Genomic DNA, 25,212 nt, shown 5'->3' on the forward strand with positions numbered 1-25,212 from the left:
CTTCTCGATAACGAAGAGCGGTCTCTGCGTCAGTGTCTTGTTGAATACTCTTGACATACCAATCACGATACAGAGGGGGAGGAAACTGGGATATGCTTTACCCGTAAAAACTCGACATGAAATGTGTGAAAACCAAAAACAAAATGAAGTTGTTGATTGTCCAAATCATAGGGACAAAATTTGTATCTTGAGACGATTGAAGAAATTAAAAGGTTCATCAGGTCTTGTGAAGTCACTTAAGTCAGAGACAGACAATAGGCTATCGAGCTGTTCGAATTTCCCGGAACGGCCCACACTAGATGAAATACAGAGTGATAAACCGGTCCTACCGGAAATTGAACATTTAAGAGGCAAGTTAACGCACGAACAGCTCGAAGCCATCAAGGACGTACTAGAACGGAACGAGGAAGTTTTTTCAAGACATAAGGCAGACATCGGGTGTTGTAATTTTGTTGAGCATGAAATAGAACTTGAGGAGAACGCAATACCGCACAGGGAGGGGGCGAGGCGCATGACCCCACACAAATCGGATGCGTGTACAAAAGAGATCGAAACGCTACTAGAGTATGATCTGATAGAACCATCCAAATCACCGTGGGCGTGTGGAGTTGTGATGGCCAAAAAGAAAGGCGACCAATTGAGGTTTTGTTGTGACTTTCGATATCTGAACTCCGTCACGGTGAAGGGTGCCTATCCCATACTTAGGATTGATGAGAGCCTCGCGAAGTTAGGTGATGCAAAATTTTTTACGACTCTTGATTTAGGTTCGGCCTTCTGGCAGGTACCACTCAGGAAGCAGGACAGGGACATGACAGGGTTTGCCTGCGAGTTGGGTCTGTTTCAATGGAAACGGATGCCGTTTGGTCTTTGCAATGCCACTCCCACATTTCAGCGGTTGATGGCACACGCGCTGATAGGTGTGACGAAGAAGTACGGCAATCTGGTAATGTGCTATGTGGATGACGTGGTAATAGCGACACCCACACTGGAAGACCACATTGAGAGACTTGACGAGGTGTTTGCGTGTATGAAGAGGTCGGGGCTAAAGTGTAAACCATCAAAGTGCGAGATACTCAAGGATTCGATAAAATACTTGGGCAGGATGGTGGACAGACACGGCATCAGACCAGATCCAGACGCAGTAGAAGCAGTTCTAACTTGGAAATAACCAAAAACGGAACACCAATTGATGAGCTTCTGGGTATTGCAAATTACTACAGAGAATTCATCAAAGGCTATGCAGACAAGGTTTACCCGATGCAACAGTTAATGAGACACAAGGGCAAGAAGTTCACGTAGAACAACGCAGCAGAAGAGTCATTCCAGAGAATAAAGAAAGAGTTGTGCGAGGCACCAGTACTAGGGATGCCAACAGAGAAAGGGATGTACATGCTGGACACGGATTCGTCGGTAGTAGCGATTTCTGGAATTCTCCATCAGGAACAAAAGTGGAATGGGAAAACAATCTTTAGACCAATAGCGTACGGGAGCAAAGTCTTAAGTGACACGGAAATGAAGTACGGGGCACCGAAAGCAGAGATGTTCGCGTTGATTACCTTTGTCGAGAAATATAGCGCATACCTAGGCAGCGAGCCATGCAAGCTGCGAGTCGACAACAGGGCACTAAACTGGCTGAAAACGTACTCAATGGACCAAAGTTACATTGGGAGGTGGATAGTTCGCCTGGATGGACACAACATGATAATTGAGCATAGAACACGAGACAAACATCAAAACGCTGACAGCTTGAGTAAGAAGACGGAGTTCTACGAGAGACAAGAACAGAGGGAGGCAGATAGACCTGAGATCAAGGATAGCTTCTCCTTCATGGACAAGGAAACGTACGACAGTCTTCCACTCACGAGATGGTTGGACAAATCAGGCAAACCAATAGAAGATCACCCCGAATTACCAAAAAAACCTCCGGAGAAAACAATCTTGAAAAAGAACCGAGGGATGCCGATAGGGATAATGCTCAAGTCAAAGATTGTGAAGGAGACGCTCAAGTCAAAAGGCTATGATCTTAACCAGGTAGAGACGGGAGAGGCACAAATAGACAATGACTTAATGAGGTTACTCGAGAAACTAGCAGATGACAAGCCCGTGATCCAAGAAAAGGGTAAGGAGGAACCAGAGGTCACAATACTGCGAAAGAGCGGGATAGTTAGTGATGAAAACACCTCGAAGGTGACTAACCCTGATGGGAAGGAAGTCGTGCAGTGACTGGTTGAAAAAATCCCGGCAGACATACTTGAACAGACTCGGGGTAGGAAAAAGAAAGTGGCGTTCAAGGAAGAGGCTGAATACCTGGGACTAGGTCAAGAGTCCGGGGAGTGGTCCACGTCCACGGAGGAAGAAGATACTGAAGGAGGAAATTTGTCCGGGGAGTGTGAAATATGGGATGAGGACTCTGATGAGAGGAGCGACAATCAGGATAGTCTCTGCATGATATTGGCAGAAGAGAAGATTAGACACCGCGACAGGGAATTACAAACAGATCCGTCCTCAGGGACGTACAACTTGGACGTACAGGAAGTACGAGGAGGTGAAGAACTTGAAAGAATTGCAGTTTCGAGGAAACCATTCAGGGAACTATCATGCAACTCAAATGTCAGAACAAATCTGATGCCAGACGATGATATGAAGATCGTAAAGAGGATAGTATGCGTGCAGCTGAATGCTGACATCCACAACCCTGGGGAAATGAATGGACAGATCATGGCACTGAAGGAACATGTCAAGGCGAGATATAGGCTGTCGGACCTGATAAGAGCCCAAAAGAATGACAAGATGACAAGTAACCTCTCCAAATGGATCCGAACGGGGTCCAAGGAGAAAGGGGAACTTGAAGAAGACAGCTACAAGATCCTGAGCCAGTTCTACAAAGAAAGGAAAGATTTACTCTATGACACAGCTGACGGGGTGGTAGCATGCAAGAGAAAAGACGAGGAGAAGATATTACACAAGCACAACCTCATCATATTACCACAATTGTATCAGACAGAGGTGCTGTTCAGATCGCACGATCAGATGGGGCACCAGGGGATAGACAAGGCGCAACAAAGAATACTTCACGGGTTCGATTGGGCAGGATTGAGGAAAGCTTGCGAGAGGTGGGTGAATGCATGCCTGGCATGCCTGCAAGTGAAAGACCCAAGGAAGATGAAATTCCCACTCAAGTCGGTGGAAAGCTCGGAATTTAATGAAGTGGTGCAGATAGACCATCAAAAGATCTACATGACGGAGTCGGGGTATAACCAGATACTGGTTATAATTGACCACTTCACAAAGCTGGCAGAAGCGGTGCCGTGTCAAACAGCTTCGGCAGAGGAGACTTGTGACCACTTGATAACCCATTGGATATCGAGGTATGTTTGTCCAATGACTTTTCAGTCAGACAACGGCAAGGCCTTTGTGGGGGACTTGACTGAAGAATTAATGAAGAGGTCACACATTGCTCAAGCACACTCAATGACTTACCATCCTCAGACCAACGGGCTGGTAGAGAGACAGAATAGAACGTTGGCGAATATGCTGAGGGTATACTGCTCAAGGTACATGACAGACTGGGATAAATATCTGCCGCAATCGTAGGGGCATACAACAGTACTCAACACTCAACAACGGGCATCAGTCCTTTCATGATGTTGACAGGCAGAGAGAGAGAGAGAGCAATGCCCCTGACATTCTTTTACCCGGAATATGAAGTGAAGAGGACGTCGCCTCAAGCTTACGTGAAAGAAGCGATCAGGAGACAGCAGGAAATAAACGAGCTATGCAGGAGGAACACTGCGCAAGCACAAATGAGACAGCGCAAGAAATATGATGAAAGGATATTACAGTCGAAGCCATATGAGGCGGGCCAGTACGTGTGGGTTTTCCAGAATGTCATACCGCCCAAAGGGACGAAGAAACTACTCGAGAAATGGAGAGGACCATTCATGATAACGGAAGTACATCAACAAGGACGGTTCTACCGCTTGAGTACTGGGCGAGCAGCACATTATGAAAATCTGAAGCCTCATGTCCCATCCCCAGAGGACTGGTGTATGACAAGGACATGGAGGGACTCGAGTACCTACTGGTGGAGCCAGCATGTGAAGTGAACGAAAAAGGCATCAGAGAGAAAAATGATGGCAATGAGAACTTGAGTTTGGATGACAATGAAAAAACAGAAGCGGACTCTGAAGCGGAATCTTTTGTGGAAGAAGACTGGAACGATCCGGAGCAAGGTGAGGTGCCGAAGTGGACAGAACCAGACTTATCAATACCAGCGGGGACAAGGAGTGGCAATCGCAAACGAACAGGCATGAGGTAGAACAGGTACTGGGACGATTTCCTGATTGATAAGATACAGCCCGACGACCTAGGCAAAGAACTACTAAGTGTGGGCGAACTGGCGGCAGATGATGAATGGCAAATCATCAATGATAATGAACACTACCCACAGGAAGACTACTCGACACCGGAGTGGGAGACGGATTTGGAAAAAGAGCGAGATAGAGAGGAGGGAGAATACGAACCTGAGGATATTAGAATGGATGCGCGATGTCAAGAACGGAAGCGACGAATGACAAAGCATACAACAAGTTGACATATAAGCGGGAAAGCACATGAAAACGGAGAATCCTCTCTTCGGCTGGACGGCAACAGACAGGCCGCTCGACATTCCGCCAGATAATTCAGACCCAGCATCATCGACGGGGACTTCGATAAATATTTTTGTCCGGGGAGTGGGGGTAGGACTTACCCACACCGAAAATTTAATGATAAAGAAACTCAGGGAAGTGAGAGAAACGAGCGGACTGGAACTGGATGGGGAGGAGGCCGAGCCTACCATAGGACGGAATTTCAAAACGAAGTTTGAAATACCAAACGAATACTCGTAAAATATCCTGATTACGGATAGTGACTTCATTCTGTCAGACAGGACTAGCGCAATCTGTATCACGGCGGACATGAGTTTCAAATCAAGACTGGAGGCTGACTTCAAGAGAGAGTACCAGAACGTGGAGTTTCTGTTTAGACAGAGACCGGGGCTGGGAGGAATGGCTGCGCTTCCACCATCAGTAGCACAAGTCCCGGTCAAATACCTGTGCTTCCTAGTGACGAGGGTCAATGACAGGAACACGATTGATCCTGAACACGTGATGTTGGCACTAACAAGACTACGAAACTTCATGATTGAAAGAAGGATAACGGAGGTCTCAATGCCGGTGTATGACCCAAACAGGGGCAAATTGAGCCCAAGGGAATTGTACGCTAGCCTACATGTGGTCTTCGCGGAAACGGAGATAATGGTACATCTTCATAAGAAATACTACTTGAGCATCGCCTGAGTCGGGTACACGGGGGTCTCGAGTTGGGTATGAGGGGAGGATCTCGAGTTAGGTGTGGGGGTACAAAACAGGTAAAAGGATCTTAAAGGTGATTGGTATGACAATTAAATATTAAATGATTGATGGTGTTAAAACATAAAATGAATATGCATGCTTTTAGAAAATTTCCAATTGAACTGTTTTAGTAGGACGAAAAGGAAAGGGTTTTAACTATAGAGGCAAGAGTTGGAAGGGTCGGATGGAGAAAAAGAAGTCGAATCAGTGATGATAACGGCAACGCCCCCAAGTAAAGACGTGAGGTCTCGCAAGAGGAAGAGAGAGGTGGAGGGATTGGGTAGTCCTTCAGCGGATGCGGTCTCGGAGAAAAACTTGAGAGAGACGGTCCCCATGGTTCTGGCACGATGGAAGACAGCAGCCTACAAGAGTAGCTACGAACCAAGGAAACTGCTCGAGGTAGAAAGAGAGATGGAGATCCCCACCAGCTCAACAACGGAAGAAGACTTCAAGCCTCAGAGGACAAAAATGAAACGAAGTTCGACGAGCGGGCAGACATGGGAAGTGGACGTCGGCAAAGAATGGGTCTCAAATGAACATGAGGCCACTGGGAAGCAAGTGACTAGCGATCCTCTTGAGAAGAATAAAACAAGGAACACCTCCCGACCGTGGTGGGTGGCCCTGGAAACATTGAAGGAATTGGAAGATTGCCTAAAAAAGCTCGACAGTGGAGTGTCACCCAAACGACGCAACTGGGCTACCCAGCAGAAGGCTGACATCAACAAATTGGAATTGGGGAGCCAACTGAAGAGAACTTGGCAGAACTTGTTGAGGGATCATTTCGAAGAAGCGATGAGAACATCCTCATCGGCATCGCCATTGATGGCGAATCCCTTCATTACAACCGCAGGACAATTGATGTTCGCGTGGAGCCTGGTGGAAATAGAGTTAGAGTCACTGACGTCGTATGATAAGTTGAAATTGGGAGGCAAGAATCTGGAGTTGTATCAAGTGCTGACGCAACACGTTGCTAGGGATAACTCAGGCTTGAGTCTGGCAAGGAGGAAAGATGCTACCTGTTTCTTGAGGTGGATAATGTCGATGATGACTGATAGTGCCATCCTAGCATGTCACCAAAGAGCAATCGGAAGCAAGACGGTGGAAAGGAGAGTCTCGGCAGTCATCTTGAACGTATACCAGAGTACTGGGATAGAAAAGGAGGATGGTCCCAGGCAGTCTCTAGAGAGCCACAGGAAGTTAGATGAGATACGGAGATAAGTTCGAGGAGAAACACGACGTACACCGTAACTTGGCCTCGTCAGGAGAGTAATTGAAACCCAACAAAAAGGGAGAGTACCAGTATGTGTCTGGGGTGATGGGGATGGCATACAACCCTTTCCTAGACTCGGAAGCCGGAGGCGCTCACAGAAACTACGAGGTGGCGGAGCTGCTGAAGTTCTGGACAGAGAAGATTGTGGAGATATACACTGTAGAGAGAGAGAGAGAGACCTAGCTTAGGTTTGATTCTCGAGAAGACACCAGAAGTAATAAGTGTGCCGCGCTCAAGTAAAAGAGTCGAACTGAAGATGGGTAACGGGAATGGCATGTTGGTCACGAATCTGGGAGTGGCGTGGAAATTGCTGAGGCCCTCCTGGTGTCCACATCCCCATGCGAGCCTGATCGAGGAAGTCACAGAGCGAGTGAGACTAGCACGAGCAGAGGATGAAGATCTGGCGACATTGAGTATTGTGCATAGACTGATCCTGCCTCAGGTGAAGGAGTCAAGTGAAGTGACGAGTAGACTAGGGTCGGTGAAGAAAATGGAGCCGGGCAGTTGTCTTGATTCGACGTGTGGAAATGGCGAACACACCTGCGATGGACGGTCATGCGTCAGGATACATTCCTTCCAGAAAGAAGACCTAGTCACCTGGTTTGAAGACCATACCGAAAGGGAGAAGAGTGAAATACAGATAGTCGCTGAGTGTTACGCGAGTACCACTGTGAACCTAGCAGCAGCAGCTCTGGGATTCTTCTCAAGAATGTGCAGTCTCCAGTCTCTGGAGAGGCTAGAGTCAGAACACCACTTGGTGACCGCGTTGAGCGTGGAGTCATGGCCCGGGGTATTGCAAGTGACCCAGAAACATATCAAGAGCTGGAAGGTTGGACTTGAAGCGGAAATGGGATTTCCCATGAGCGAAGCCTATGGTCTGTCTCTAAATGCGAAGTCCTTAGTGGGGTCAGTGATGGCCAACCTATGTGGCAGCCACTATCCATTACACATGGCGATGGTGGAAGTATCCAGCCAAAGGGTATTGATAGACAAAGCCTTCTCAGTGCCAAAATGCGTAAGACTGGCTCGGATGTCGCATCACTCACATAAGCTGTTGAGTAAAATCCGAGGGACAGTGCCGAAAGAACAGAGGGACGACTTGAGTGAAATCTGGGGGGAAGAACTTCTGGGTTTGGAAGGTGAAAACACAAGTGACCACGAGAGACAAAACGTAATCGGGGAAACCTATGGTTGGTGCCCCAAACCTGGAAGAGATCGACGCGATACACGAGAAAATGATGGAACTTGAGCCTCTCCTAGAAGCCTCGGGAGAACGCAATCTTAGGAGCATCGACCTCACAAATGGGGATTGACCATGCCACTGTCTGGCGCAAACAGTGTGGTACCCCGATCACGCGAATCTCTGCCTGATCTGGGATGTGGAGAAAATCAGGTCGTTGGGACTGCCCGATCATCAGCAAAAGGTGACCATATTGGTGGTTAGCACGATGCTGGCCCTAGGATGGATTGAAGAAAATGTAGCAAAGTATCGGGAATCGAAGACGCCAACGGCAGATTCGATTTACGCGATAGATAACAGCAGGAGACTTGAGTTGTTTGAGACCGCATGCAAGGTGTTCGCCATACCAATGGAAGTCAGACACGTATGGAGCCGCTTAAGGTTCTTTCCTTGATTTCGAGCGACGTTAACGTCCTGGTTATACATGGTAACGAAGGATCATATGAGGAAATATCAAGAGGAATATCGACAGTTCCAGGCCGAGATAGGACCGGAGGCCTTCAGGAGACCTCTGCTGACCCATCGAAATGCGATCACGACGGGGTGGAAAAGAGTTGGTAGAGTATCCAGAAACAACACCAGAGCGAGGGAGTCGATAGTAGAGGAAGACCTTGGCAAAGAATGTAAGCCTGAGTCTTCACAATTCCTTCTGTTTGAACCGAGAGTCGAAGGTGAAGAGTTTACCCAATCAAGCGAAGAGATTGCAGGAGCAAAGGGATTGGATGCGATCCTATGAACAGCTGAAGGCTTGGGAGGAGATCGTGATCAGCTCCGATGATGAAGACGCACTATTGAAACAGATCACGGTGTCAAATATATCTGGGTCTGGTACCTCGAAGGCGAAGAACACGAGGTGATTCGGTGGCTCAAAAGGGAATTCTAGAGTCTTGAGTTTTGAGAGGGAAGGGGCTCGAGGGTGAACTCGGATGAAATCTGGGTTCCACCGAAAAAAAATTTTAACAAATGGGATATTGTTATTAATATGCTATATCTATTATATAAATCAAAATGCTGCATGACCATTTCCTGATTGAAAAGGACAAAAGAAATTTTAAATTACTAGCTTAAAAAGCGAAAATTCACAGGTGCAGGTGTGTGCAGATTTTGATAACTATTGTTTAGCGATAGTGTGAAAATTTTACATGTTTGTGAATTTTGGGGTGTAGATAAACTTAAGTCTGCTGCAAACTTCTGTAAATGACCACTGGCACTGTATCTTGAGTAACACTCAACATTCTGGGGATTCACTGGCAGATGGCGACACGCGATGAGGACATCGGTCTTGAGTCCGGGGAGTATGTGCCAGTCGGTCATATCTGGAAGTTTGAACTTGAGGGACACGAATATACGTGATTTTGGAGTGAAGTTTAATTTTTCAAAAATTCGAATGGAGCCTGTCATGCTCAGTTTTCTCGCGACAACTGAAAACACAAAATGAGAAATCAGAACGACCGAATTAACACTTGCGGGAAAGTTGTCAAATATATACAGTGGGAAATCGCTATTCGCAATTTCCATCGTAGAAAACTAGAGTAGGGCTGTCCTATCTGATATAGGATACCAAATGAACACGAGAGCAGACCAACTGGACCAGTGTGAACCTTCAACGGAAAGGCGGACAAGTGAAGTCTCCCAATGGTCCAGAATCAAAACTATATTCTTGAGTTAAAACTTACTTCCCTTGATTGGGACTCATCGTTAGAAAACTTCTTGAGTTATATTTGATTATATTTATGCCAGAGTCGTTAATTAGTTTAGTTACTCTGTGTCTCAAGCGTGCTGCTATGTAAATACCAAAATTAGTTTTCTCGAGTGTGTTTTATGATTGTTATGTTGAGATAAGGCGAGTTTTAGGTTGATCCATCTGAAATGGATCAAAGTTCCACTGTCTAATAAAAAATAACTTAACGGATTGTTCCGACCCTGTTTTTCATGGCGTTCGTGTATTTTGGGTATTTCGAGACCTAAGTATGGGAACGTTCTTATTTTCTAGAGTGGGGGGATATTTTGGTAGTAGCCTTTAAGCTGTAACGGCTTCTAGTCTCATGTCGCAAGCGAAACGGATTGGCTCCGACCGTTTTTGAGTCAGAAAAACACAAGAGATAGTGTCCCTGACTCTTGAGCCAATGGTTATAGGGCCTATTTTTCTTAAGCCTCATATGTGACCGAAGTAGGCGACTGTTACAACCCTTATTGACTCATCGAAATGCATTCACAACGGGTTGGAAGAGAGCTGGTTGGGTGTCTAGAGATAATACCATGGCGAGGGAGTCAATATTAGAAGAAGACTCGGCGAAGAATGTGAGCTTGAGCCTACACAACTCCTTTTAAACCGGGATTCTAAAGTGAAGCTTGCCGAGCCAGGCGAAGAGATGGCAACAGCAGAGGGATCCTACGATCAACTGAAGGCTTGGGAAGAGATTGTGATCAGCTCTGGCGATGAGGAAGCGCTATTGAGGCAGATCACAGTGTCGGACGTATCAGGACCTAGCACCTCGAAAGCGAGGAGCACGAAACGAACAGGGAGCTCAGTGTCGGTTTCTTGAGTCTTGAGAGGGAAAAAAGGGCCGCTTGAGTGTGAAATCGGATAAATTCCGAGGTCATGGAAAAGAAATTTTAATGAACCAAAGTATTGTTATTTATATGCTATATCTATTAAATGAACCAAAATGCTGCATGACAATTTTCTGATTGGATAAAACAAAAGAAATTTTAATCATTAGCTTAAAAAGTGGAAGTTTAGGGTGCAGGTGTATGCAGATTTTGATTGCTGTTTAGCGATACTGTGACAATTTTGCATGGTTGTGAGTTTTGGGGTGTAGATAAAGTTGAATCTGTTGCAAACTTTTGTAATTGACCACTGGCACTGTGTCTTGAGCAACACTCAACATTCTGGGAATTCACTGGCAGATGGCGACAGGCGATGAGGACATCGGTCTTGAGTCCGGGGAGTATGTGCCAGTCGGTCATATTCGGAAGTTTGACCTTGAGCAACACAAGAAATGTAACATTCGCCCGGAAGATACATATCGACGGAGAACAAAACTAAGTCCTAAGACGACTGGCTAACGTCTAAACAGAGCTTTGCATGCTTTTCACCGTCTCTACCAAGCCAGTACTTTCGGTGGTCTTTCTAACATCGGGTCGACAAAAAAAGTTACTGCTTTCGTCTTCGGTCAAAACACTCAAATTAACTTAACTACATGCAGAAATAGTGAGCTCATGGCTGGGTCTCAGTATCCCCAGACCACGAGGTCACTCCTAAAAACAGGGCTACTACTATTTATTGAATTATTATTGTTTTTGTTCAGTAGACAAAAATCATCATCTCCATCGAAGATGGATCAACCCTTTCCCCAACTCCTAGCTTCTCATCTTAGTAGAATGAATTCGGATGTTAATTAAATTCAATTCAGGACATGACAGGAAGCTAAAAGTTTATATAAAATGATAAAAGTTTCAGTCCCAAAACTCCTCCGGATTCTCGAATCCACTGAATCAAGCACGTTATGCTTGATTTCTCAGTAATCAGGAAGGCTGGTTTCCACCCCTCACTGTTGTTAGCAACTGCCTTGCAACTATTGTAGCGACACAATAGTTGCAACTCGGAGTGGTCTTCTGTTTGTCACTGTTGTTTTTCTATCACAATCTTCGTTGTTTTCGTCAGTGCAACTATCGTTGTTGTGTTGCTTTTCAGCTCTTCTGCCAAAATGGCCGTTTTTGACGTTTCTGAGAATTGTTACGTCATCACTTCGAAAATTTAAAATTTCAAAATACCAGAATATCTTGACCTTCACCGTTCTACTAATCATCCGAGTAACGTCGTTAATCCTTCAAAATCACAAACTTGGAAGGTTCGCTGCTAAAAATTCCTAGACTGCAGAGATTGCATTTTGTCCATTCTGGTCGAATGTCACATACTCCCCGGACAGTCCGGTCAATGTCCTCATTGAATCTCGCAATGCTCGTAAAATAGATACAGTGTCATCGAACAGAATTTATAACATGCACGAAGTTACTTTTATCCACGTCACACCGACTCACTGCAGAATATAAATGGCATCATACTACATCACTATAGCCTTCAAATTCTTTCATTAATCTGCACATTGAGGATTTGACCTAAGATAAAACATATTTTCCGACTTCCAATGTCAATGTCTTGATTAAAAACTTTTTCTCTTAGATTTAAAAGGTGTTGGTTTGCAGGACAGTCCTGCCAACCAACAAGCTAAAATTATCGTACTATGCTTTTTCTCTTCGGAAATCTTGCTTGTTATTGTCCTGAATACTAAAACTAGGAAACTCTGTGGTTAGAAAGAACAATGAAACAATCTCCCTCTTCGAGAGATTACCCAAGCCTTTCATGTCACCACAAAGTGATCAGTTCTCCTAGCTGATTAAAAACAGTCACGTAGGCTGGAATATTTAAATATACTCCTTCACTCAAGCCTTTCTAAATAAATAGTAAGTAAGTGTCTCTAAAGCCACTCAACTAAAATCAAAATGCAAATTTATAAATGCATCAATTTCAAAACTCAACTAAATGTTTCAGTTTTCAATTACAACTTGCTTGCTTGGTTTCTCACTTGAGTTTTTTTACACACAATTCTGAGTTTTAACTTTTCCTTCATCACTCCTTTGTTTTCTTCTTTTTTCGTCGTTTAGAAGTTCTAAAACTTCTAAATTCTTCTTATTTCGTCTCGTTTTGCATCTCGTTTGTCGGCCATTCAACAATGTTCCATCTCTTCCTCCTGTGATAATGACTCTGCACGCTCAGTTTCTGTATCCTGCAACACGTCGTTAGCTATCCTGACGCTGTTGGAAGCCGTCCTCCAACACTTCTGCTCTTCTACCCTCTGTTTGCAACAAGGTAGGGGATCCACGTTAGATTCTCCGTTCCTGCAGAAGCTGTTTTGGAGACACAACGTCTTATTTCTCTCCAAATCTTCCTTTAACATCTCTGCCTTCTCCTTTCCACTACGTTCACTTGTCCTGGAAATTCTTTTCACAGCGGTGGTCACTGCATTCCGATGAGTCACGAGAGCTCGCTTGAAAGCTCTTGCTCTAATGTCCAGCTGATATTCACTGTACACCCTGCCGTGCTTCAACATATGTTTTTTAGCATATTCGTACAACCATGCAGTCATGTTAGCTCTGAACCATGGCATCAATCGTTTTCTTGTCCATATCTTCTTCACTTCCATCAGAATGTTGAGAATTTTGCACATTGTCTCAAAAAGATCTAAATCTTTTAGACAATCCAATTTCCGCAATTGTTCTCTCGTTGGCGCTTCCTGTCTATTATTTTCTCTCACATGAGCTTCCAGCCATCGTATCGCCATCATAACTCCCACTATCACTATTGTTATGGGCTGTGATGAATCTGGTAAACCCATGGAGAGCAGCTCTCCAGAGTCCCAGATCAACATCAGATTACTACGCTTGGGATACCACCAGGTCTGCAGCAAGCAGTGGCAAGGAAACTCGTCATGCGTCAACATGATGCTCCTCCAATTACGTTTTCCCGAAGCTTCCAGCAATGGTTCCACTTCCATCATCACTCGGTGGACTTCATCATTCTCATCTACCGCATTGTAATCTGTGACAGTTGATCCTCTCTGTTTCTGTCTCTCGAAGTCACTGAAGTTCCCGCTCACATATCCCATGAACTTCTTTCCTAATATTGACTCCAATTCTTCTTTGGTTCTCTCTGGAACTGCTGAGAACATCTTACATAGCAACTCGTATGACTTCTCGGACATTCTCGCCAGTCTCACACACTTCGGCACTGAGAAGGCTTGATCCACAATCGTTCTTGTACTCTTCACGTCCACAGCTACGAAATGCACAGGGTATCTGCTCTTGCACATTGAAGCCAATGTTGAACCCACCAAATATCGTGCTCCTGATGGTCTACAATAAGTCTCACTGTGTCTAATGTTCCTTTCCGTCTCAATTGCTTCCCTCCATTTTCCTATGTATTTCTGCTCAGTCTGCAGGAATCCTGGGAATACTTCTACACTGATGGCTGTGACCATCTCATGTTTCTGTTCTAGATTCAATAAGAACATATTTTCTGACCTCCAATGTCAATGTCCTGATTGAAACTTTTTCTCTTAGATTTAAAAGGTGTTGGCTTGCAGGACAGTCCTGCCAACCAACAAGCTAAAGTTATCCTACTATGCTTCTCCCTTCGGAAATCTTGCTTGTTATTGTCCTGAATTCTAAAACTAAGAAACTCGGTGGTTAGCAAGAACAATGAAACAATCTCCCTCTTCGAGAGATTACTCAAGCCTTCCATGTCACCACAAAGTGATCAGTTCTCCTAGCTGATTAAAAACAGTCATGCAGGCTGGAATATTTAAATATACTCCTTCACTTGAGCCCTTCTAAATAAATAGTAAGTGAGTGTCTCTAAAGCCACTCGACTAAAATCAAAATGCAAATTTATAAATGCAACAATTTCAAAACTCAACTAAATGTTTCAGTTTTCAATCACAACTTGGTTGCTTGGTTTCTCACTTGAGTTTTTTTTCACACACATAAAACAATTCTGAGTTTTAGCTTTTTCTTCATTACTCCTTTGTTCTCTTCTTCTTTCGTCGTTTAGAAGTTCTAAAACTTCTAAATTCTTCTAATTTTTGTCTCTTTTTCCATCTTGCTTTTCGGTCATCCGTCAATGCTCCATTTCTTCCTCCTGTGATACTGACTCTGCACTCTCAGTCTCCGTATCTTGTAACATGTCGTTAGCAATCCTGACGCTGCTGGAAGCCGTCCTCCAACACTTCTGCTCTTCCACCCTCTGTTTACAACAAGGTAGGGGATCCACGTTAGATTCTCTGTTCCTGCAGAAGCTGTGGTGGAGACACAACGTCACGTTTCTCTCCAAATCTTCCTTTCAAATCTCTGCCTTCTCCTTTCCACTACGTTCACTCGTCCTGGAAATTCTTTTCACAGCGGTGGTCACTGCATTCCGATGAGTCACGAGAGCTCGCTTAAAAGCTCCTGCTCCAATGTCCAGCTGATATTCACTGTACACTCTGCCATGCTTCGACATATGATTTTTCGCATATTCATACAACCATGCAGTCATGTTAGCTCTGAACCATGGCATCAATCGTTTCCTCGCCCATATCTTCTTCTTTTCCATGGGAATGTTTAGAACTTTGCACATTGTCTCAAAAAGATCTAAATCTTTCAGACAATCTAATCTCCGCAACTGTTCTCTCGTCGGTGCCTCCTGTCTGTTATTTTCTCTCACATGAGCTTCCAGCCATCGTATCGCCATCATAACTCCCACTATCACTATTGTTATGGGCTGTGATGAATCTGGTAAACCCATGGAGAGCAGCTCTCCAGAGTCCCAGATCAACATCAGATTACTACGCTTGGGATACCACCAGGTCTGCAGCAAGCAGTGGCAAGGAAACTCGTCATGCGTCAACATGATGCTCCTCCAATTACGTTTTCCCGAAGCTTCCAGTAATGGTTCCACTTCCATCATCACTCGGTGGACTTCATCATTCTCGTCTACTGTATTGTAATCTGTGACAGTTGATCCTCTCTGTTTCTGTCTCTCGAAGTCACTGAAGTTCCCGCTCACGTATCCCATGAACTTTTTTCCTAGTATTGATTTCAACTCTTCCTTGGTTCTCTCTGGAACTGCTGAGAACATCTTACATAGCAACTCGTAAGATTTCTCGGACATTTTCGCCAGTCCCACGCACTTCGGCACTGAGAAGGCTTGATCCACGATCGTTCTCGTACTCTTTACGTCCACAGCCACGTAATGTACCGGGTATTTGCTCTTGCACATTGGAGCCAATGTCGAACCCACCAAATATCGTGGTTCTGATGGTCTACAATAAGTCTCACTGTGTCTGATGTTCATTTCCGTCTCGATCGCTTCCCTCCATTTTCATATGTATTTCTGCTCAGTCTGCAGAACTCCTGGGAATACTTCTACACTGATGGCTGTGACCATCTCATGTTTCTGTTCTAGATTCAATAGTGACTCTAAAGAACCAAACATGCTGTAGAATCCTAGTGCGGTCACTAGATTCACCTCGGTTCCTCCATGGCAATCTGCTATCAGTTCCGTTTCTGTTCTTGCTTTCATCACTACGTTTCCAAACAATACCGTCAATTGCTTGTGTTGTTTCTCCAGGGTCTTCACACAGTCCAGACCTCTACAAACGTGACTCTCCAGTCCACAGACTTCCGCCAGACAGCTACCAGGTTTGACCCAGTCTTCTGGTCCCCAGCCAGGCAACTCAACTTTATCTTCTCCGTTGCTCTTAGAGGCTGTTATCATCACATTATATATGATGTTGAGGTCACGTAGGTTACAGTCTGCATTCAGTTCCCTCTGCACGTCTTGTGTCGCCCGTAATATCGAGTCAGCGTTTGGACTAGGACACCATGATGGCCTCATCAATTCCCACACTGCCATCAAGCTCGTTCTCAGTAATTCATCTGAGAATCCCAACCCAAACTCCACTCTTTTATCAGATTTTGGTACTGAAGGTGCAGTCACCTCTTCTTCCAAGACCAGTCCCAATTTGGCCTGTGGATTGTTAACGTTCTTAATCGTTACAATTCTGGACGTCCAGAATCTTAGCAACACCGCCTGCTCGTAATCGAAGAAGCAATCGCGTATGTCTTCACTCAGGAAAGGGTTGTACGCTATCCCTATAATCCCGGATACGTAGCTATACGATTTTTTCTTGATCGGTCCACAGTATTCACTGGATTTCGGAAGTGCCCCCATAGATTCTTTAGCGAGTCCCAGCTCCTTGTTTGAGAATTTCCTGATTTCGTCTATCTTTCTCATGGGTTCTAATTCCTCGGGTTCTTTCATGTTCACCCTCATCGGTTTACTTTGCTGCATATCCAGCAGTGCTAGCAAGAATAAGGCTTTCGCTCCCTCATCGCCTTCCCTCAACATCTTAACACAAGTGTTCAATGCAGGTACTGAAATCTGCTCTATCAGGAATCGAATGAAACAGAGAGCGTCTCTCCGCTTCGCACACGCTACTGCTTCTCCCTCTTGGACTATCAGATCCCTCAGGTTCGTCATAAGGAAAACCTTCTCTTCTTTCGACCTCTTCCTTTCTTCTGAATCATATTCTTTGCGAATCAGTCCCATCATGCACCAGGCGAACCTGAGTTGTAACTCTGTTCTTACGTAAGGTACTGCCACTAGAGCATGTATTCTTGGCGTAGTCCTCATCTCTTCTTCGAAGTACCTTAATACCACTGCTTTCCATGGAAGGCTCACCAACTGCTCCATCGTTTCTGCCTGTATCTCAGACGACGCTAAAGTCCCGTACGCCTTCTGCTTGAGGGTGGTGCCTTGCAACATCGTTTCCAGATAACCTTCCATGGCTTTTTCGTCTTCCAGGGCCATCACATACCCTCTAGCCGAGTTTCGGTATTCTAACATCTCCATGTATCCACCGGTGGGTTAATCTATCGACACAGTCTCCGACACTGTTGGTCGGTTATATTCCACTGGTATTAGTTGTCCTGCGACACTTCCCTTTCCAAGATTCATGGGAGATGGCTTAAAGTCCTTCATTTCGCTCTCTCCACATTGGCTGAGTATTTCCATTTCCAAGGTTGCTCCAGTCAGAGTGCGGTCACTCTTTTTGGATTTATAACCTGTTGACTTTATCCCCGCCATGAGAATGGGTGGCACCATCGCTACATCAGTTAACATTTTATCTGTGCCAGGCAGTTGATAATCACCTTGCCCCAAATCCATGACCTCTTCGACTCGTTTCCTTTTCGCTGAGTTAACAGCTTTCATCGATGTCTCCGAATCCACCTTCGTCTTTCCGACTCTCCTCGGCATCACTCTGCTGCCTAGCTTCATTTTCATCGCATTGATCTTATCAATCACCAATTTTGATCGCATCGTCCCTCTCCTGGTTCTTGACAGATACACCACCTCTCCTTTATCGTCCTGCGGTGTCATCTTGATGGGAGAATTCGCTTCACTTTCATCAGTGGCCGAGTCGATCAACAACTCACTCAGTCTCCCTTCACACTCATCAAGCTTGTCAAGGACTTCCTTCATCAAGGGTTGGTTGAGACCCGTTTTCAGAATGGACTGGGTCCCACAGCTCTGAACCACGGTCCAGACTTCTTCCATGAACGCCACTCTGTCCAATTTGCATCCCGTCCTACTCTCGTGGTCTCGGTGATGTACTTCCCATTCTTCTTCGGGCAGCGTTCCCAAGAAAGGTACTCTGGCTGAGGCCTCTATTCTTCTCCTCCTAGGTGATTCCATGAGGATTCTCTGGTCGTTATTTCTTGAATTGCCAGGAGAGCTGCTCTCCGGCAAATTCCGTTTCATTTCCATAAAGGCTGACGGAGGCTCCAGTGTCGAGATGCCTTCATCCGCTGGCTCAGTCGTCTCCAACGTATCTGCATTGTTCTCAAGACCACTGAAGATATTGAAATCCAGGCTGGATGTTCCTCCTGTCGATGCCCTGTCGTCTTCCCCACCAGCTTGATCTGCAGCTTGTTGCATGGGTTCTTCGGTTTGACGGCTTCCTCCCTGTCCGTTATCTCCTTCTGACATATCCTTGTTTGAGCTCGAGGTCCTTGTTCATCACTGTCGGCTCCTTCCGGAAATCTCGGTATGAGCACTGTACCGGTCGATCTATCTTCCTCTTCTCCATGGACATCTTTGATTTCCTCGCAGCCGAAGGGTGCTAGGAAGGTTCTCGTATGCAGTATTCCTCCCACTTTCAACTCCTGTTTCACACTATTCGGGATTAAGGAGGCTTCAGGCAGTTCGGTCCTGCCTCTCATCCTCATCGGAGCTAAGCCTAATCCCGTCCATTCCTCGTCGAATTTCCCAGGCTTGGGAGTCGCGGCGTTGCTTATTCGCCTTCTGGTTGCTTGATCCGTATATGGAAATCGTGTGTATTGTAACACGGCGGCATTTCTCCCTACAAAGTATGGATCCATCGTTCCCATGAAATTCCCTACTCTCCTTTCATTGGTTTCGAATGCTCTCTATCTAGGAGTTTGTACCACGGAGACTGCTCCGAGCAACATCCTTCTTATTACAGGGAATTCAGGGATTGCCTCCGGCAGCTTCTTGTAATCACCCCAGTGCTTCGTCTCTTCTCTCACTCTATGATATGCTGCAGTGAGACGAGGCACTCTGGTTATTTCACCATTCGTTTTATCATAGGGTCTCAGATTCCAAAGTTTCGGAAACACTTCGATGTGTCCTCTTTCTACTTCTCCCATGCGATCACGGAAGTGATCATCAAAATTGATGACTGTCATCTCCGGCTCCGATATTTTCGTAAAAAACAGATCTTCACTCATGAGCTCCCGCAATGGGTGCTGCTCACACCAGTTCAGTGTACTACCGTCCACTGCTGATATGAGGTTCAGGTGCAGCACCGACCTCCTATATGCTTCCACTTTAACGTCAGGGAACGCAAACGTGACTGCTGGTCCATAGATCACCGTCACAAACTCCGTGACTCCTCTGATCAGCGCCAAGGGATCGGTTCTCATATCCAAGCTCAGATCGGTTAACAGGGGCATGCCTCCAACATGTCGTCTAACATCTTCCTCTCTTTCAATCGTCTCGTCTTCTCCCGTTCCAAATGGATTTTGTTGTAAGAGATACTGGATAAGAGTGTGTCTCAGGTCTCTTATCTTATTCCACGAGTCAGTGGACTTCTTCAAATCTAAGTTCCTCACTCTCTCTCTCTCTCTCTCATCTGCTCTGGACAACGTGTCAGTTTCATCAGTCCTCCCAAGTTTCCGTGGGTAATTGCAATCAATGTCAGAAGTCCGTCTAGCCGCAGGTTCTGGATTCCGTCGGTGAGCAGTATCGCCGGTCCTTTCACGAAACTCTCTGCTCCAAATGTAACGAACAAGGCTATTAGTTCCACTATCGACACTTCCACTACTGCTTGGAGGAATTCTTTTATCAAGTAATGCGAGACTTTCGGGTAAACTTTTGCCAAGAAGGACGCGGTCCATCCGGCTCCCAACCCTTCTAGCATGCTGTCGGTCCGTTCAAAGCCCTCCTGTCCCTTCACTTCCTGGGTCCAGAAGGTTTCCAGAGTAATCTGACACATTCTGTTCACAAATTCAGCGGTCTTTTCCCCGGCATTTTCCGCCAGGTTCACCTCCTTCAACAAGTAGGCATGTATCTTTGTGATCATCACGAGGCCTTGCTCAAAAGCGTCTGCACCCAATGCCGCTACTCTAGGATTCAGGTGTAGCCACTGGTTGGCTTCCGGCTTGGTTCTCAAAACCATCGCCTCCAAATGAGCTCTCGTCTCTAGTGAATTTTTCCTTCTTGTGTTTTCACCTGCCACTTCCATTGCTCGGAACCATAAGTCGTTGGACATCGCCGCGATCACTCGATGGTCGTCGTCTACTCCTGGTTTCAGTTTGAGCTGTGGACTGAAATTGGACAGTTCCAACCCCAGCACCTCGTCCAACACTAACATGTGTAGCGCATGGTCCTTGAATCCTCTCATCGCGTTTGAGATATCTGACCACACTGCAGGTAGTTCAGCCTTGAGTGGCCTCAGGTTCTCCATTTCTATCATGCGATTCGGGGCTGATATGATCACATCATATTTTCCTTCCTAAAGTAAGGTCACAATCGCATACACAAATTTCAGTCCATCCGGGAGATGTGCATACCCCGGAGACAACGCGAATACTATTCTCGGTGTCACTTTGGTGAACGACCCCTCCTTCGTCGCATCCACCATTTCACCCATCGACTCAAGGATATCTTTTATCGCTGGCCACACAGCGTTCTCTGCCGTTGTCGGATCTCTGAGTCTGCTCAGAAAACCTCTACTGTGTAGATGGTCATTGATGCCAGCGAACACGATCGTAATTGGGTTCATGTCCGTCTGCCTTTGTACCCCTATAGCCAGAGATATCGATTGCAATAGGTCCAGGTCGACCGCTGCCAACATTATGACGTCCGGCCAAAACAGAGACTTGGAGGTGTACACGAACTCTGAATTCGCTACTATCATAATCTTGGCCTTCCTCATTTCTGCTTTGTCATAGGCGGCGAAGATGGTCTCATCTTTCTTTATAGCTATCAATCCGCCGTATCTCTGGGCATCACCATCTTGATTCACTAGTTTTGGGTATATTATCTCCTTCACATGACCAGGAGGTGAGCTTAGTTGCTTGAACATCTTCACATGTTGTCCGATCGGTGCCCTTGTCACTAGACATCTTCCAGGTCTCTCTTCTCGATTCCCTTCGTCATGATTCAACCTCACGTCTTGCAATGGTCTCGCGTTCACTGGTCCCATCGTGTTGTTAGAGGGCAGTCCCTCTAGGTCAGCAAATGTCAAGGCCGTCGTTGAGCTGAAATTTATGCTAGCGGCTATCAACCAGTCTACGCCGGTTATCGAGTACAATCTGCTGACGGATAGCGTCGCTCCATTCAGCATCCTCCTTGCATCTTCGATGAAGCTTACCCTCTGGAGATCAAGCTTCAATAGTTCGTCTTTGTATACATGCCAGGGAGACGGTATGGGTCTTGACCACATCAACGAGCCTCTTCCCGGACGTCTCTTCTCTCGACTGGTACTTGTCGTCTCCGATCTAGTGTCCGATCTAGACGTGCCAGCTGTCTCTTCGATTGGGTTGACAGGTCCTATTCTTCTCCTAGGATGGATGGTCCTCCTCATCGGCGCTTCTCCCAATCGATCCTGTACGTCTGTCCTTTGACCTGGTTCGCTGGAGCTTTGTTGCCTGTAGTTCGTGACGGCCGGGACCGTACCCAAGCGTGTTTCCAGGCTAGGAGGCACAAAGGTGGAAATGACCGCGTCACTCGCCGTTCCTTCTTCCTTCAGCACTCCTGTGTCAAAGAGTTCCGCTTCTAGTTCGTCCAACCGCTCTTGGAAGACTCGATTCAACCAAGCTTGTCCTTCGATACTGTCGAAGTGGATGCCGTCCGTGGTCAGTCTGGCCTGATCCATAGCTCTCAACTCATGTTCGACGTCCATGAGGATCATTCTTCCGGCGTTCCGACTTGCGAGGTTCCTCAAGATGTTATTCCACCTGACGACTCCCTCGTTGTGCCTTCTTCCTGATGCTGTCAGGCTTCTTGTATTCATTGGCACAGTGCAAACGGTCAGTACCGCGCAATTGAATTTCTGCCAGAGAGTAGTAAACAAACACACCATCATTGACTCCCATAGTGCTTCCTGCTCATCTGAAGCTCTGGCGATGTCATTCGTCCCAACCAAGATCATCACATTGGGGATCCTCCCTGGATTCATCAGTTCCACCATTCGATATAACTGGGCTATCGTCGCTGCCTCCAAAGGCCATCACCGTGGTGAACCACGAGGTCCTCAAATTCGACAGCACTCTAACCAAGCTGTCTCCCAGTATCAGATGAGATGTCCCGAGTGGTGGTTGCTGCAGGTTTACTGCCGGGCTCCAAGTCGCTCGATTGAAGCAGGCCCTCGGATCTGTCTGCGGAACTCCCGTGAAATTATATTTCAATTGATTATTCTTTTGCACGTCTATTATGCGAGACACTTTCTTCGCTTGCATCTTCCGTATTCTTCTCTCTGGGGCCCTCGAGCTCCCCATGAGTGGTGTCACGTCACTTATCCCCTGTCTGATCACGGTCTGGGAGAGTCGTACTCTGCCCGTGTCGTCGATCGTTCCATAGGGTGCAGTCACCCCGGAACCTGGCGCATTCTTGTTAGCAACCAGTCGTCCAGCTGTCTCTATCAGCTTCCTCACTGTCTGTTCCACGACGGGGTCACCCAAGGTGTCACTAGGATCCGGGATTGTTACTCGATTTGTCTCTGCTGGGAGCCGTGTCTCCGTTGTTTGACTCATTTCTCGAGGCGTCAAGAACTCCATCGGGGACTGCCCACGAGGAATATTCCTTGCAGGTATCACTTTCTCCACGGCCGTTGTCAACGCCATCTGTTCCGATCGCTCTTTGTAGTCCTGCCTCAAGCGCTCAATTTTTTGACCCTGCTTTTTGTTGCAGTCTTCGAACAATTTTCTCCGCATGTCTCGATCTTCCTCCATCTGGAGCATACTTTTGGTCATCTCGTCCAGCTCCTTCTTCGTAATTTTCAGTTCATCGTTCATCTCATCCAGATCTTGCATGGTTTGGTTCGTCTGAACCTTCTGTCCTACTTTCGCCCTTTTTGGTGGCAAAGCTGCTCTCAGTGGTGAACCAGACGAGGCCGCCTCGCTGTTCATCTCCTGATGCATTCTCGTCAGCCCAGGTTTGGGCTTGGAGGGCATAGGCATCTCACTTGGTTGGTAAGTCCTAGAACTTCCCAATCCAGGCTCATTTGCCAAGTCACTCCCTGAGAGAGCCCCGTTTCTCCACCTCATCACTCTCATGTTCGGGCGGTCTAGTACTCCCCTTTCTCCATATGCTGCCATCAACAGGACTTCCGATGGGCGGTCCCCACGGTTGTCGTGCCCCAAGATGTTGATCAGGGCGGTCAGCAACATGACTACCTCTGGGTCCTCCAGAGCGAAGTCTCGTTCCATCAGCCGGCGATAGATCGCATCTACCATCGGTCCAACATATGCCTCTGCCAGGTCCATCAATTCATCCAAGTTGAAGTTATCCATTCTATTCTTTCAAGTTCGATTCGGTTTTGATTCAAAGATTTGACTCAAGTGAGTAATTAAATGATCAATCAGGATCTAGAAAAGAGGTTACGAATATCACACTTGTCAGCTCCATCTTAACATATATCGCTAAAATGCTAAAATTTGCTTAAAAACAGTTCAGATAAAAAGATCTTTATCCTAAAACTTATTAAAATCAATCGATCTCTAAAATTTTGGAATTCGACCTAAGATTGAACAGTCCAAACTTTGGATCTATTCCTAAGATCGTCATTCAGTTGTTCATGGTCCCTAAACCCCTACTTACCCATGATCTTAATAACCTAACACATAACATAACATAACATAACATAACATACATATCACATATTACATACAACTTAGTCTTTGGCCTAACACCCTCTCGCACGTCACTCCGCCTATACTTAAGTAATATTTCTTATGTAGATATACTTGTATATTCGTATCGAAGAATATCACGTGTACAAGCGCAAACAATTCCCGAGGATGTAGTCTTCCTGTGTTTGGATCGTACACTGGAAGCGAGAGCTCCTTCACGTCCATTTCCACGAGGAAGTCCCTCAGCCTCGTCGCCCTCGTTACCAAGAATCATAGATATTTTCCCGGTATCTGTGACGCCGCCTGAAGTAAGGCCCTACTACGCCCCCTACTCCTGGTCTTTGCTTCCAAAGGAACTCCACGTTTTTGTATTTTCTATCCTATCCACTACAAAGTCGTCACCATAAGGATTGTATTTCTTTCTTGGTCTCGTCCCGTCCTTCTGACGAGTCTGTATCGTGAACGGAAGATCCGGTTCCAGGTTCTTGGGAACCTCTATTTGTTCGGGATCCTGCCAATCTTCCTCTGCGTAGGGTAAGGTTTCATCGTCCGCTTCGATCTCCTCGTTTGGATCCAGGTCCAGCGGTGTATCCGTACCTTCCTCTACGACTTCGTTTCCATCGTTCTTCTCCCTGGTGCCCTTTTCATTGACCTCACAAGCAGGATTCATCATTAGATAATCCCCTTCTTCCATGTCTGCAGGTATAGAACAGTCTTCTGTCGATGGATTGTGTGCTTGATGTTCTCGTAGTGGGCGGCTCGGCCAGTACTCAGTCTATTAAAGCGTCCCTCCTGGTGCACCTCTGTAATCATGACGGGTCCCCTCCATTTTTTTAGGAGCTTGTTCGTCCCTTTCGGTGGTATGACATTCTGAAATACCCATACGTAGTCCCCCACCGAGTAAGCCTTTGCACCAGCTGCTTTCTTGTCGAATTTTTTCCTCTGCCTTGCCTGTTCTTGCCTAGTGTTTCGTCTACACAAACCGTTCAACTCCTGTTGGCGTCGGATTACATCCCTCACGTAGACCTGTGGAGATGTTTTCTTTCCCTCATACTCTGGGTAGAAGAAGGTCAAGGGTAAAGACTTCTCGTGTCCAGTTAGCATCATGTGTGGACTGACTCCGGTGGTGGAGTGTTGCGTGCTGTTATATGCTCCCATCACCTGTGGAAGGTATCTGTCCCAATCGGTCATGTACCTGGAACAATATACTCTCAGCATCGACAATAACGTCCTATTCTGTCTTTCCACTAAGCCACTCGTCTGAGGGTGGTATGTCGTGGAGTGAGCTTGAGCGGCCTGTGAGCGTCTCATAAGCTCTTTCGTAAGCTCTC

At 46.2% G+C, this 25,212-nt stretch overlaps 2 protein-coding genes across 2 annotated transcripts in view; one reads left to right on the forward strand and one right to left on the reverse strand.

Annotated features, from left to right (window-relative positions):
* The window catches only part of LOC134838963 (mannose-1-phosphate guanyltransferase beta-B-like), a 350,992-nt gene that overhangs the window by 300,779 nt on the left and 25,001 nt on the right, over window positions 1-25,212 (reverse strand). The window lies entirely within an intron of this gene.
* The window catches only part of LOC134838964 (proteasome activator complex subunit 3-like), a 78,003-nt gene continuing 76,516 nt past the window's right edge, over window positions 23,726-25,212 (forward strand). Inside the window, exon 1 of the mRNA XM_063854336.1 lies at window positions 23,726-23,737. The gene's annotated coding sequence lies outside the window, so the exon portion shown is untranslated. The remainder of the gene's footprint in view (window positions 23,738-25,212) is intronic.

This window comes from Symsagittifera roscoffensis, chromosome 2 (genome assembly GCF_963678635.1).
Source record: "Symsagittifera roscoffensis chromosome 2, txSymRosc1.1, whole genome shotgun sequence".
In the NCBI taxonomy this organism is placed as follows: domain Eukaryota; kingdom Metazoa; phylum Xenacoelomorpha; order Acoela; family Convolutidae; genus Symsagittifera; species Symsagittifera roscoffensis.